Source organism: Myxine glutinosa, chromosome 3 (assembly GCF_964187855.1).
Source record: "Myxine glutinosa chromosome 3, kmMyxGlut1.1, whole genome shotgun sequence".
Taxonomy (NCBI): domain Eukaryota; kingdom Metazoa; phylum Chordata; class Myxini; order Myxiniformes; family Myxinidae; genus Myxine; species Myxine glutinosa.
The window spans coordinates 178,011,473-178,027,716 of record NC_136263.1 but is presented as its reverse complement, the minus strand read 5'-3'; the positions used below and the strand labels follow the sequence as shown (position 1 = coordinate 178,027,716).

The window sequence follows — 16,244 nt, the reverse complement described above, 5'->3', positions numbered from 1 at the left end:
TCTCAGTGCAATATTACACCAAGAACACTACTGCGTACGTAATATGTGGACAGGGGCAAAAAGCACAACTCGGCAGGTGAAGTCGTATATAACCGTCTCTGGTCACGCGGACATTGTTTACTCTGGCGTGACCCAACCAACGTCACACTTTCGTTTGTTTGTAAACTCCAAAAAAACGAATGTGCCACTGCAGTGGCGTCACTAGGGATGGTGTCACCCAGTGCGGTAACTCATGGTGTCACCCCCCTCCCCACCCCCCATTAGTCAGCTTCATGTGTTAACAAATATAATTTCGTTCAAAATTTTGGGAGATTAGCAAACCTGTACATTTTTGGAATCATCAGTGCATGGAGAATCCGAAAATCAATGTTGGCATTTGCACAGACACAGATTTTGGATTTTCAAAATGGCCGCCATAAAATACATATTTTGCGCTATCTCGGCTTCTAGTCAACCGAGAAGCTTAATTAAATATGCTAATCCTATGTTTTCTGGGTCAAGGAATCCAATAAAGGCCTCAAAATAGTACTCAGGATTATAGAAAAGCAACAAAGGTAATTTAAAACCATTGTCGATATATTTGTGATATAACTATTACATAATACATGATATTGCAAGTCCTTTGAAGTTATAGGTTGGGTTTATAAAGCAAGAAAGCAGCCTTGTTAGTATCAGATTGAACTATAAGTCCTATACACAGGATCTACTAGGTCTATACCGTTCAGGAATATGCTTTTACAGATCTTCATCACTGTCCTGAGTGTCATTTTCGCAAAGGTGTCTACGCAAATGCCAACATTAATTTTTGGATTCCTCATGCTCTGAATATTCCAAAAATGTGTAGTTTTGCTAATCTCCAAAAATTTGGTGTCACCCCCTCTGACAGTGTCACCCAATGCGGTCCGCAGCCCCCGCACTCCTCTAGTGACGCCAGTGGTGCCAGGCCATATCAAAGAGACTCATTTTGATTGAACAAACTTCGACGGCAATAAGATAGTCCATGACAGCCTGTACGTAACAGGTGGGGACCTTCAATGTTGAACCAATGAGAGGTGTACACACATACATATATATATATATATATATATATATATATATATATATATATATACATATATATTGTTACGGACACGACTTTGATGTTATGATGGGCCGAGCGGAATGGCCGCCGTGTTCGCACAGTTTACCCGATTCCACCCGACGTTGACCAAATCGCGCTATGCTAAATCAATGAAGGAAAGGACACAACAGCTGGGATAAATGAAACGACACAAGGGGTACAGTTCTCAAGATTGGTGGTGCAGAAAAGGGGTAGATTACAAGGTAAGAGGTAAAGCACAGAAGAGATAGGCACTTAGACACAATCTTATCTTATCCCCGACAGACCACAGACAAACGGGACAAGACTGACTTACACAGGGATTGATGGCAGGGAAGGACAGGCAGTCGATAGCACAAGGTGCACCTTGGCTCAGGGGCAGAATCAAACACGGTCCAGTCCAGAGATGCGGGGAGGTATTGCAGCGCTCGGAGGTGGCGTCTCTCTTCCTTCAAGTCCAGCGCGCATCTGACGTCACCTCCCTCTTCCTGCGCATGCTCAACGGGGAGTGACACGCCCTCGGCTCGTTAGCTCCGCCCCAGATGGGATTGGTCCGCCGCTTCTATTGGGTGCGGGGGGTTACCGGGCTCCGCCCTTGACGAGGAGCTGACAGCGAGCCCCTACATGGTAACCCCGTCGAGCACATGTTCGATGGCGGCTAACCAAGCCGGAGTGAGGACGCGCACTCCCCGCGCCGCCGCCGCTGTTGTTGTTGTTGTTGTTGTTCCATGAGGAAGAGCTGCGGGGAGGTATTGGGAGGTCCTAAACTTCCTAACGGTGCCATACAATCACATTCTGGTGCAACGAAGAGTCAGAATTAATGGAAACAAGTCCTTAACTGACATAGACTAAGAATAACTAGCAAGATGTCCTATAGTTGTCTACGTGAGATGCGGTGGACCTGGATGCGACATTTAATGGGGGAAATAGGGGGAGGTCGGGTCTACAGAGTGTTGTTTACAGAAAATGGGACTAGGGAATGGGGGATTGGGGATAGTTGGGAAGGATGAGGAAATAGGGGAATATTTACAAGCGGATATGGATGGATGTAAATCTCATATCCGCAACATTGCACCCTTCTCTACCTCGGGGCGACCCGACCCGATAAATTTTTACTTACTTTAGTGTGGCACTCAGATGTAGTTCCCTCTACTATTAACTCAACCCTGAGTGCGACAGTTTTACAGATGTTCACAAATGAGTAAATATGTCCCCCTGCGACGTTGCACCCTTCTCCTAACAGAAACACACCCACAGGATAACCGAATCGCGGAAAGAATCCTCAAACTAAACATACAGCCGGTAGGGAGCATTATTTACACAAGACTGATATTTACACTACGATCCAGGACCTGTTCTTTGAGGAACACATGCAGATGTTATGCATAGAGAGAGAGCACGCATGCCAGCATCGATACACCAACCCACGAGTGCCCTGTGGCCCTACGGCCTTTAATAATGTGCAGAGCACCCCATCCAAGCACCAAAAGCACCACCCCATACACACAGTCAGCACCATTCGGTGCACCAATAAAGTGTTCATAGTCACCGGGGGTGTCGCAGCCGGCCGATGTTCTGCCGCTGGTCTTGCCTTCGTGCAGTGCACTTGGCCTTCTGACTTCTTTAAAAATAAAGAAAGGTGCCAACCGCGTCCATTTCTAAATTGTGGCCGTCAGGGGGGCCAACTATAAGTGGTTCACCTGTGTGGCATAGGTGCCACGTTGACCCAGAGGTCCATCCACGGGTGGTGCTTGCCCGCAAAAGAACTGCGGTCCATGGTGGGCGGCCACAAAAATTGCGGTCCATATGGTGTATCGATCCACACAGCAAGCAGCGAAAGTACAGGCCCACAACTGCAGAGCCAGCACCTCTCTTTCCTCTCTCTCTGCCCCAAAGCCAGATCCTCGGAGGTGGGAGACAAAAGAAAACAAGTGAGTAAGGTGGTAAGGGCGCAAAAGTGCATGCAATATAAGGTAATGCACACTGGGGGCACATGGGAACCAGGTGAGACAGGTACGTTCCTACCGTATGCCCCCCCCCCCCCACCAGGTAACCTACATTGCCCCTCCCTTACCCCTTACTGTATCCACAAAACACCACACTACCCATAAACATCTACTTTACACATCAACAAACGTCCCTACTGTCTTCCCCGTTCCTCCCATAAACCAAATTCGTCTTCTCTCCCTCCTAACCAATCAAATTTGCCATTTCCAACTCAACATCAACATTTGCCATCACCAATTCATCATCAGTCCCTCCTAAGGAGGGAGAGATGGAATCACCCCAATGTCTCATCCACGTCGTGATGCGTCTCACAAATCCACACAGCAATTCTCCTTTCCTGCAACACAGAACAAAGGAACACAGGTGTGGAGTCATCATCACCACAGGTAAGTGGCTGCGTATGGTGCGACAGGTTCATCAATCCTAACTATTTCCAAAATGACTTTAACAACTTTACATTACCCGGGGTCTTTCCCTGCCAATCCATTGGCCAACTTACACTATGGGTTCTAAAAACCAATTCCCATTGACCAAACTGTGGTGCTTCTCAATTTGGGGTCTCACTCCCCCGATTCATCTCCCGGTGCCCTCGCACAATTTCTGGGCTGTGACGTGTAGCTCTCCCAGCAGGTCTACCCACCTGCACACCTCCACCACTGTAGTTGCCACCCGAGCTTACCTGCTCCTTACCCTAACCTAACTAACTGGGGAAGGCCCTCTCGCACTCTCACCCCCTCAGTGCCCTCTCTGGCACGGGCTGCCCGATCCACACCCGGGATCCTCAGGCACCCACTGACACTAACGGCTCCCAGAGCCCACCTGCGGCCTCACCTGGCCGACATCCTCACAGTGGTGGAGTGCCCAAACCAACTACACACACTAACAGGCTACACGCCCAGCCATTTCCACAACACTAATGCACCCATCCACAATACCATTCTGCAACCGCACCACAAATGCCAATATCCAACCACAATTTACCTATACCCTCTACCTAGCACTTACACTACCCGCCCCGGGTACTCGTGAAAGGGGTCCACTCTTCCCCCATCCACACCTTCGCACCATGCACACCACTCCGTACCACTTACTCCAACTCTCTCCACACCACTCATTCTCTGCTCCATATATTCCACACACCTGTACTTGCACACCTGTGCTCTCATACTTGGTGCCGCCTGCACCCTTCTCTCCCCTAAGCGCATTCGCGCTGATCCACAACACTCACTACTCATCCACTGCTCCACACACCTGTCCAGTTCTCACACAGCATCATCTCATCTAACTACTCCCCTCTGAAACTTGCGCTTCCCAGTCATCCCTTTAAACTATTGCGCTCCCACGTCATTATCAAACACTAAGCTACTACGTCCCCACTACAGGTATCATTGTCACTAACTAACCTTAACGTTACCTAATGTCATCTTCGCTAGATCCCTACACACAATATCCTAACCCACCCGGGCTAGTTTTCACTGCCATACACCCCATACTCTATAGCGCATTTGCCCCCACTGTGAGGGATGACAGAGGTGCCATCCCACCACATCGGGCCTCTCCCACTACCAATTTTGCACATCAAATTTCAACAAATCAAAAAATTTGCCAATCACTACTCATCATCTGCCAATCATTACTGCCAATCCTTTGCCAATCATCAAATTTTGTTTTTCTAATTTCGGGGCCAAAACACTATCCTCGTCATTACAGTCTACTTACTAATGCCTCTCGGTGCGCCAATTAACTTCTAAAGCTCGGCTTCGTACAGCCAAGCCATGAATGCGGGTTGTTTGGTGCCAGCGGCTGGATACGTCCCGCATTCGGTGCAGGGAAGGAGGTTTACCCGGGCCGAGATCCCACGCACCATCTCGGCACGGAGCCATCCCATGGCCCGATCTCGACCTGCCGGAATGCCGCAACAAAAAGTGGTCGCCATGACGACCCTTCCTATCGGGCTGCCCGCTCCGCCTAGTGGAGTACGGACGCGGCCGTTCAAAGCGAGGCCCAGCGTGGATCGCGTACGGCGGTCCTTTCGAACCCGCCGTGGCTCGGATCCCCGCTGGTTCTCGCGGCACGCGAAGCCCGGCACGCACCGAGGGCCCGATTCGGCTATAAGTCGCTCTAACCGCTAACCCGGTTACCGTCGATGCTTCACCTGCATGCTTACACGCATACGCTACCCCTTTCTTGCTACTACCTCCAGCTGTTCCCATGCTCCTCGTACCTTTCCTTACACACCTCGGTACACTCATTCCCCTCACCGACTTGGTCACACACCTGACCACCGAACACCTTGGCACACATTCGTCGCTTGCACACCTCACCAACACACCTCTTCGCGCCCCCTCCTCGGTCACCTCCTCTGTGACAATCACAGGTGTGCTCTCACCCGCACACCCAACCACGTGCCTCACGACCAACTCAAGTGTGCATTCCCACACACGCTCTACCATTCCAAGTGTGCATCCTTCCATTCCAGGTGTACATCCTCGCTCACCTGTCACAGCCAACTCACGCTCCGTGCCACTCTCACTACTCTCACCACCACTCTTGACAACGCACTCACCCTTACTCTCGACAGCGCACTCTTTCCTCATGCACCTGTCCGTTACACACCTTTCTCGCGCACACTCTTGGGCACACTCTCCCGTCACACCCTCTGTAACACTCACCACAGGCGTGCATTCTTCCTTACTTTTGACAGCGCACTCTTTCCCCATGCACCTGTCCGTCACACATCTTTCTCGCGCACCCTCTCCCGTTACATCCTCTGTAACACTCACCACAGGCGTGCATTCTCCCTTTACACCCTCCATAACACTCCTCACTATGCGCTTCCATGTGCTCCCTCGCACATGCGCTACGACCGACTCATTCTCGACAGCACCCTCACTCCTTGGCACGCACTTTTTCCTCACACACCCCAGAGTCGGACTTTCTCGCACACCTCCTTTTTCGCACACCAGACCCGTCGCACACTTCACCAACGGCCTCTCACGAACACCCGGGTCCATCTCGACCCCCAAGCTCATTAAATCACCTGGCGTATCATACGCACGACCATATTGGTCACCACTTACACCGGGTCCTCTTTCTCTTCACTTCTCCTCCATCACCTGTGAATCCCTCATCCGGTTAATGAGCACATCATCACGATCCAAACACAGACTTTGGACCAATTCTTTTACTTCCTCCTTTATCTCTTTCTTATCCTCTCTCCGTCGCTTCTTAATTTCGCTCACCCCTTCTTCCACTTCTTCTAATTTCTGCTTCACCTCTTTTATTTCCCGGTGCATCTCCTCAAGCTCGTCCTCTAAGGCCACCTTGACCGTTTCTATGTGCGTCCTCACCTGCCGGTCCTTCGTCTCCATTACCTCTATCACCTCGTCCAACCTCGTTGTCAGTCCCTCACGTAGCATCTGACATTGCCTCTGTGTCGCTATCAAGTCATTTTTTAGGTCATTTTGTGTCGCTTTTAACCCTCCTATTACCGCTGTGTTCTTCTTTACCTGGTCCCCCAACTCCTTTTGTCCCACTGTCAGTTGTTCTACTCCCAGCTTCAACTCCTCTATACCACCTTGCAATTTTACAGTCCCCTTTCTCACCTCCTTCTCCATGCGCTCCTTACAGTGCCTCACCTCCTCGCGCACTCCTCCGACCTCCTCACTCACACCTCTTCTGATCTCTTCTCCCATCACTTGCATCTCCTGCCCAGATGCCACCCTCATCTGCTCCATTTCCTCCCTGTGAGCATCCAATTTAGTTTCTACCCCCATTCTGACCCCCTCTATCTGCTGCCCCATTTTTTAAACTTCCCTTTCCGCTTGGTCCCTCATGTCCCTCAATTTGCCTTCCATACTGTTTTCTAACCCCTCTAACCCCTTTTTCATCCCTTCCATTTGATTCTCTTGAGCGGCCATTCTGTTTTCTACCCCCGTTAACCCCTCCTGTATTTCCCCTAATCTATTGTCTAATCCCTCAAATTTGTTTCCTAATCCCTCTATTCTACTCCCTAACCCTCCGATCTGGGCCCCCATCCTTTGTTCTAACCCCTCACCGGTACCCCTCGCTTCGTCCCTCATTACCCCCATTTGGCCCTCCAATCGCTCACCCAATCGCTCACTATCAGCCCTCATTTGCTCACTATTAGCCCTCATATCGTCCTTCTGCAGGTTGAGGGACGCCTGCATTTGCGCCATAAATTGCTCCATGAGGGCCTGCATTTGGCCCATCCCTCCCACTTGTGCAGCGGGTGCGGCCGCCGTAGCTATGTGCGAGGCGCCATTTTGCGAACCTGCCGTCCTCACTGCTTCGCTCTCCTCATGTCCCTCAATTTGGTCCTGGATCGACCCTGCCTCACTCTCCTCTACCGGAACCCAGCCGTCTTGATCTGCCATAGCGCGACTTTCAAAATTCGGGTTTTTATTTTTGTAAAACAAAATCAAATTTCGCCGTTAATAATTTCGAGCGCGTGAAGCGCGCTTCGGGTCCGATCTCACTCCTCGACACCAATTGTTACGGACACGACTTTGATGTTATGATGGGCCGAGCGGAATGGCCGCCGTGTTCGCACAGTTTACCCGATTCCACCCGACGTTGACCAAATCGCGCTATGCTAAATCAATGAAGGAAAGGACACAACGGCTGGGATAAATGAAACGACACAAGGGGTACAGTTCTCAAGACCTCCGGAGGAGGATATAATTGGTGGTGCAGAAAAGGGGTAGATTACAAGGTAAGAGGTAAAGCACAGAAGAGATAGGCACTTAGACACAATCTTATCTTATCCCCGACAGACCACAGACAAACGGGACAAGATTGACTTACACAGGGATTGATGGCAGGGAAGGACAGGCAGTCGATAGCACAAGGTGCACCTTGGCTCAGGGGCAGAATCAAACACGGTCCAGTCCAGAGATGCCGGGAGGTATTGCAGCGCTCGGAGGTGGCGTCTCTCTTCCTTCAAGTCCAGCGCGCATCTGACGTCACCTCCCTCTTCCTGCGCATGCTCAACGGGGAGTGACACGCCCTCGGCTCGTTAGCTCCACCTCAGATGGGATCGGTCCGCCGCTTCTATTGGGTGTGGGGGGTTACCGGGCTCCGCCCTTGACGAGGAGCTGACAGCGAGCCCCTACATGGTAACCCCGTCGAGCACATGTTCGATGGCGGCTAACCAAGCCGGAGTGAGGACGCGCACTCCCCGCGCCGCCGCCGCTGTTGTTGTTGTTGTTGTTGTTGTTGTTGTTCCATGAGGAAGAGCTGCGGGGAGGTATTGGGAGGTACTAAACTTCCTAACGGTGCCATACAATCACATTCTGGTGCAACGAAGAGTCAGAATTAATGGAAACGAGTCCTTAACTGACATAGACTAAGAATAACTAGCAAGATGTCCTATAGTTGTCTACGTGAGATGCGGTGGACCTAGATGCGACATTTAATGGGGGAAATAGGGGGAGGTCGGGTCTACAGAGTGTTGTTTACAGAAAATGGGACTAGGGAATGGGGGATTGGGGATAGTTGGGAAGGATGAGGAAATAGGGGAATATTTACAAGCGGATATGGATGGATGTAAATCTCATATCCGCAACAATATATATATATATATATATATATATATATATATATATATATATATATATATATATATATATATATATATATATATATATATATATATATATGTGAAGGAGCTATGCTCCAACGCGAGTCGGAAGGATTGACGCGACCAAAGACGGAAATTCGTCCGAGTTGCTTTATTGCACGTATCAAACTCGGGTACTCTGAAAAGCCCGTTTATCGGGCAGCAATATATATACACATTATGCCGGAGCGTTTTCCCGGGAAAAGCGAGACCGGGCATGCGTTAAGGGCGAGTCCTGGAAAGGCGAGTCTGGACCTGCTCGGGCATCCTGGGCGAGCCCTGGAAAGGCGAGGGCGGGCATGCCCAGGCGTCCTGGGCGAGCCCTGGAAAGGCGAGAGCGGGCATGCCCGGGCGTCCTGGGCGAGCCCTGGAAAGGTGAGAGCGGGCATGCCCGGGCGTCCTGGGCGAGCCCTGGAAAGGCGAGAGCAGGCATACCCGGGTGTCCTGGGCGAGCCCTGGAAAGACGAGTCTGGGCATGCCCGGGAAAGACGAGACCGGGCGTGCCCGGGAGGCTCGGGCGAGCCCGGGAACAGCGAGTCCGGGCATGCCCGGGAGAGGCGCGTCTGGGCCTGTCCGGGCGGCCTGGACGAGCCTGGCATGGTGATTGCTCCCTGGCCGCGTCCTTGGTAGGTGCAAGGCGATTGTGTACACCCAGCGGTAACCGCAACACACGCCCCTCCAGAATCGACTTGCACCGGCAGGGTCAATTTAAGGGGGGTCCTGATGACCCGGCCGAAGTGACCCCTGGAGGGTCGTGGGGGGGGGGGTCCGATGTGGTGGTGGGTGGTCGAGCGGGGGGAACTGTGGACAGGGGGCGGCCTCGCCGCGGAGGAAGGGCCAACCGTGGTGGTTGGTCCACGTCCACGTGCGCCGGCTTGAGGCGGTCCACTGAAATCCGGTCCGCCCGGCCGCCGAAGTCGATGACGAATGACTTGTCGTCCCGTCGCAGGACCCGGAAGGGTCCGTCGTACGGCGGCCGGAGTGGCCCCCGGTGTGCGTCATGACGCACAAAGACGTACTCCGCTGTGCGAAGCGCTGGGGGGATGTAGGACTGGGGGCCACCGTGGTGGGATGTTGGCACGGGGGCAAATCGTCGGGCGGCCTCCTGGAGGTCCGAGCGCTGGCGAGCTGCAGACCAGGGACTGGTAGCGTCGGGCACGAACTCGCCCGGGACGCGGAGCGGCTGGCCGTAGACGAGCTCGGCGGTGGACGCCTGGAGGTCCTCCTTGGGGGCCGTGCTGAGGCCCAAAAAGACCCACGGCAGCCGGTCGGCCCAACCGTCGTCCTGAAGGCCGGCCATGAGCGCGGCCTTCATGGAGCGGTGAAAACGCTCGCACAACCCATTGGCTTGGGGGTGGTAGGCCGTGGTACGGTGGAGCTGGACTCCCAGGTTGCGGGCGGCTGCGCCCCACAGCTCGGAGGTGAACTGCGGACCGCGGTCCGAAGAGATGTCTGCTGGTGCGCCGAAACGGGTGACCCAGGTGGCGATGAAAGCCTGTGCCACGTCGGCGGTGGTGGTGGAAATGAGGGGAACGGCCTCCGGCCACCTGGTGGTCCTGTCCACCATGGTGAGCAGGTGTGTGAAACCCCACGAAGGGGGAAGGGGGCCAACCAGGGCCACGTTGACGTGGTCGAAACGCCGTTCAGGCATGGTGAAAGGTGCCAGCGGGGCCTGGGTGTGGCGGTGGGCCTTGGCCCGCTGGCAGGCCGTGCAGGCATTGGCCCAGTCGCGGACGTCCCGTCGAAGGCCGTGCCAGATGAAACGCGCCGACACCAGCTTCTGAGAAGCTTTCCGGCCCGGGTGAGAAAGGCCGTGGATGGAGGCGAAGATGCGGCGCTGCCAGGTAACGGGCACGATGGGGCGAGGCTGGCCTTGGGAGACGTCGCAGAGCAGGACAGTGTCCGCGAAGGGGATGTCGGCCAGGCGGAGGCCCGTGTCCACCGCCCGGAGGGCCTGCACCGTGGTGTCGGTGGTCTGGTCGGCCGCCATGAGCGCGAAGTCCACGCCGAGGTGGACCGCGTTCGCGCTGGCCCGAGAAAGACAGTCGGCCACGGCGTTGTCTTTGCCGGCGACGTGCCAGATGTCCATGGTAAATTCCGACACGGCGGAGAGGTGGCGCTGCTGGCGGGCCGACCACGGCTCCGTGACTTTGGCCATTGCGTAAACCAATGGCTTGTGGTCGACGAAAGCCATGAACGGGCGGCCCTCCAGGAGGTGCCGGAAATGGCGAACGGCCAGGAATAGACCGAGGAGCTCACGGTCAAATGTGTGTATTTTAACTCATTCGGCCGGAGTTGCCGGCTGAAAAAAGCGAGTGGCTGCCAAACCCCGTTCACCCATTGTTCATGGATGGCGCCCACTGCATAGTTGGAGGCGTCCGTAGTGAGGGCGATGGGAGCGTCGAGCACCGGGTGAGCCAGCAGCGTAGCGTCGGCGAGGGCCCGCTTTGCGCTCGTGAATGCCGCATCCATGGCCGCGGACCAGACGATGTCATGCTTGGCCAGCTTGCCCCGGAGGGCTTCATAAAGGGGCCGCATGAGCTGAGCAGCGCGGGGCACGAATCGGTGATAAAAATTCACCATGCCGAGGAACTCTTGCAGGGCCTTGATGGAGCGGGGACGCGGGAACTTGGTGATGGCCTCGACCTTGGTCGGCAGCGGCACGGCCCCGGTCTTGGTGATGCGGTGGCCCAAAAAGTCAATTGTCATCGTGGCATTTGGCCGGGTTGACGATGAGGCCGTGCTCGCTGAGGCATCCGAACAGCGTTCGGAGGTGGAGGAGGTGCTTGGCTCGGGACGTGCTGGCGACGAGGATGTCGTCCAGATAGACGAAAAGAAATGGCAGGTTGCGCAGCACGCCATCCATCAAGCGTTGGAACGCCTGGGCCGCGTTCTTGAGGCCAAACGGCATCCTCAAAAATTCGAACGGGCCGAACGGCATGATGACGGCCGTCTTTGGGATGTCGGCCGGCCTGACAGGTACCTGGTGGTATCCCCGTATCAGGTCAATTTTTGAAAAAATAACCCGTCCCGCCAAATGGGCGGAAAAGTCTTGGATGTGCGGGATCGGATACCTGTCGGGGGTGGTAGCGTCGTTGAGGCGGCGGTAGTCGCCACACGGGCGCCATCCGCCCCCCGGCTTTGGCACGATGTGCAGTGGTGAGGCCCACGCGCTATCGGAGCGCCGCACGATGCCGAGGCGCTCCAACACGTCGAACTCGGCTTTGGCCACGGCGAGATTGGCCGGGTTGAGGCAGCGGGCTCTGGCGTAGACCGGCGGGCCCTTAGTGGGTATGTGGTGCTCGATCCCATGTCGCACTGCGACGGCCGAAAACGTCAGCCGCGTGAGGACCGGGAATTCCGTGAGCAGGCGAGCGAACTCGTTCGCCGTCGGGAGAGCGCATGCCAGTTCGGTCGGCGCGGAGCTGCTCATTGTACATGCCTTGGGAGCTGAAGGTCTCGGCGTTGACAAGGTGACGCCGTTTGATGTCGACCAGCAGCCCGTGCGCGCAGAGGAAGTCGGCGCCCAGCAAAGCCATGGGGACGCTCGCGGTCACAAAGGTCCACTGAAAGCGCTGGCTGCCGAAGCAGAGGGTGACGTTGCGCCGGCCGAAGGTGCGTATGGCCGATCCATTAGCAGCGACCAAGGAGGGGCCGCAAACAGCATTCTGCCTGTCCTGCTCGGAAGCGGGTATGACGCTCAGTTGTGCGCCGGTGTCACAAAGGAAACGCCGCCCGGACGCTTTGTCCTTAATAAAAAGCAAGTTGCCCGAGTGGCCAGCACTCATGGCTGGTAATGAACGCCGGCCCGGCCGTTTCCCGACTTGCCGAAAGTGCACGGGGGTCGACATGTCCGAGCCTTGTGGCCGAACCTGGCGTGGTAATAACACCACGCCTGGTCAGGTGGAGGCCCCGGCCGTCGTGTTGGAAGCGGTTGGCGCGGCATGGCGGCCGCCAGTTGCACCGGCAGTTCGGCCTCCAACCGCGCAGGGCGCTCGGGCGTCATGGGCGTCGCCTCAGACGGTGGCGGGCTCCAGGTAGCCGCTCCGATGTGCTGGCCTGCCGAGGAGATCTTGTCGGCTTCCCTGGCGAGGACGCGGGGATCCGTGATCGACGTGCCTGCCAGGGCGAGGCGTACCTGGTTAGGCAGCTGGCGGAGGAACAGCTCTCGGAACAGAAAATCCGGAGAGTGCTCGCCGAGCAACGAGAGCATGTAGTCCATTCGCTCGGACGGGCGCGTGTCGCCGAGCTCGGGCAGGTCGAGCAGGCTTCGTGCGTGTTCCACCGGTGAGAGGGCGAAAGCGTCGAGGAGGAGCGTCTTGATCGCGCCATACTTGTCAGCGGCTGGTGGGCACTCGAGGAGGCTCAGGGCGCGGGCCGGGGTGGCGGAGCCGAGCGCTGCTTCCACATGGTGGAAGCGGGTGTCGTCGGCGGTGATGCCTCGCAGGGCGAACAGGGAGTCCGCCTGGGTGAACCAAACAGCCGCGTGAGCCTCCCAGAAGGTAGGCAGTTTAAGGGCAACTGCCGTGTCCATGTTCGGGGTCACCAATGAAGGAGCTATGCTCCAACGCGAGTCGGAAGGATTGACGCGACCAAAGACGGAAATTCGTCCGAGTTGCTTTATTGCACTTATCAAACTCGGGTACTCTGAAAAGCCCGTTTATCGGGCAGCAATATATATACACATTATGCCGGAGCGTTTGCCGGGAAAAGCGAGACCGGGCATGCCCGGGCGTTAAGGGCGAGTCCTGGAAAGGCGAGTCTGGACCTGCTCGGGCATCCTGGGCGAGCCCTGGAAAGGCGAGGGCGGGCATGCCCGGGCGTCCTGGGCGAGCCCTGGAAAGGCGAGAGCGGGCATGCCGGGGCGTCCTGGGCGAGCCCTGGAAAGGCGAGAGCGGGCATGCCCGGGCGTCCTGGGCGAGCCCTGGAAAGGCGAGTGCAGGCATGCCCGGGTGTCCTGGGCGAGCCCTGGAAAGACGAGTCTGGGCATGCCCGGGAAAGACGAGACCGGGCGTGCCCGGGAGGCTCGGGCGAGCCCGGGAACAGCGAGTCCGGGCATGCCCGGGAGAGGCGCGTTTGGGCCTGTCCGGGCGGCCTGGACGAGCCTGGCATGGTGATTGCTCCCTGGCCGCGTCCTTGGTAGGTGCAAGGCGATTGTGTACACCCAGCGGTAACCGCTACATATGCTTGACTTCGACTTGCATAAATGACTTGGGATTTGACTTGAGACTTGACCAGTAAAACTTGATCAGAAAGTCAAGAGTTGAGACTTGAATAAAATGACTTGAGGCTTGCATATGGGACATGGAAAATGGACTTTTTTTTTTACTACTTTGCTTCTCTTGGATTGGTCCATTGACACATCTCTTTGTTACCTCTCAAAAACTGTACAGTTCCAGAAATTTCTGTAAATTATGTTGTTGTTTCGTATGCGGCCTATGGCTGCTGGCTGCATCATTTTCTGGAAGCCCCTGTTCCCAGTAAACTGGTACGTACTCAATTTGTCAACCTTGGAAGGATGACAGGCTGAGTCAACCCACCTGGTGTTATTTCAACGAAACAACAGGGACTCACACTCAAGACCCGAAGATCTTAAGCCAAACACCATAACTCGTAAAGCCAAGACGAGACTTTCTGAGATGAATAAGCTGTGGGAAAGTTGTTTCCTTTAACTATTTGCAGTCAGCAGATAGACGAAGATACATAACTGCACGACATCCTAAAAAATATAAGCGTGCATACGTGTCACACTAGTAACTCCAATTTTACAGTAAACGTATGGAAGAAATAGAAAGTTAGAGCTAAAGACTCACCGACTCAAACGACCACGAAATGTCTGCACAACCACACACTCACACTGTGTCAAAAAGTAAAACAAGTTCACAGTTAATACAGGTATACCTGCACGAATACATTCTTGTTCAACGAGTCTCTTTCACATGTTTAAACTGTTCAAACAGGTTTTGGTGCATTTCGACACAATATGTACAAGCATCTAATACATCTGATGTAATTTACTGAATGAAAGGGCGTCACATTTTTTCAAAGCTGCGTAACTCTGCCATCCAAGAACATTATTCATTATACCTGGCGATTTATTAATATGGGACAAATTAATCCATAAAAGATTAACTTCACAGTTAGTAACAATAAATATGAAAAATCACTCATAGAGCGACACTTGGCAAAAGAGAACAAAGCAGATGGCACTCGGTAGAGCACGCTTTTGACCTCAAAGATAGTTGGTGGTTGAATTCAGTTTGCTGATATGAAAATCCAATTCAGATTTCAAGTCAATCGGATGAAATTTGAGGATTTTAGAAATTTGAAAAAAGTGGTTGACCTTTGGCCTATGTTGACATTTTGGCCGACGCTGATCTCAAAAATAGTAGGTGGTTGAATTCACTTAGCGGATATGTAAATCATATTCAAATTTCAAGTGAATCGGATGAAAATTGAGGATTTTAGAAATTCGAAAAAAATGTGGTGGAAAATGGGAAAAGTGGAAAATTTAGGATTTTATAAATTTGAAAAAAGTGGTTGACCTTTGGCCTATTTTGACCTTTTGGTCTACGCTGATCTCAGAAATAGTTAGTGGTTGAATTCAGTTCGCCGATATGTAAATCTTATTCAAATTTCAAGTCAATCGGATTAAAATTGAGGATTTTGGAAATTTGAAAAAAAGCGGTTGACCTTTGGCCTACGTTGACCTTTTGACCTCAAAAATATATAGGATTTTGTCGGACGACGAACTCTACCATTTGGTGAAATTTCGTGGAGATCGGTTTCAAATTGTGACCTATAGGCAAGTATAAGTGAGCAGACAAACAAACACACAAACACACACACAAACCGGAGTGATCAACATACTTGCAATTTTTTTTCTTTCTTTGCCAAGTAACAAACAGACAGAGGTGAAACATAACCTGAATTCACCTTCGGTGGTGGAGGTAATGAAAGTTATGGGCGGACCTTGAGCTTAATGCTGTGTATACATATAAAAGTTGTTGTTACGTGTATTTCCTCTCAACTAGAAGACATTTATAAATCATACTGTTTTATTTGTACACAAGAGGGTTCACGGGAAAGTATGGCTCGTTATCGGATTTCATAATCACATAGGTATAAAGTCAAAAGACACATGTGTGCATGATGAATGACACAAACACCAGTATTTGGAATCGGATCAACAAAAAAAACCTGTACTTTGACATTTTTAATAACCGATAATTTTAAATTCCCGATTAAAATAATGTGCAATGCTAAGATTGAAGTTTTGTGTAATGCTACACTTTACCTGCAATAGTCATATTGCTTGGGTTTTAGTGGGGAGTTGCAAAAGTGTATTTTTTTATGGATATACCCTCTCTCAATAAAAGGATGCTAATTTCAATACTTTACGTGCTGCTTTATTTGACATATCTGATCCATGTTTTTATCCTATCTGACACTAGTTTTATTTATACTAGTGAGATACCCATGCTACGCATGGGTGGG

The 16,244-nt window shown here is 52.9% G+C and overlaps 1 protein-coding gene across 2 annotated transcripts in view; it reads right to left on the bottom strand.

Annotated features, from left to right (window-relative positions):
• Nucleotides 1-2,818, bottom strand: part of LOC137423029 (pleckstrin homology domain-containing family S member 1-like) — a 41,737-nt gene extending 38,919 nt beyond the window's left edge. The window contains exon 1 of one of the 2 annotated variants that reach the window (XM_078774762.1): nt 2,800-2,818. The gene's annotated coding sequence lies outside the window, so the exon portion shown is untranslated. Of the gene's footprint in view, nt 1-1,415; nt 1,519-2,799 lie in introns of those variants that run through there. The other variant, XM_068109801.2, reaches the window with a different exon arrangement.
• Between the last annotated feature and the right edge of the window lie 13,426 nt (nt 2,819-16,244).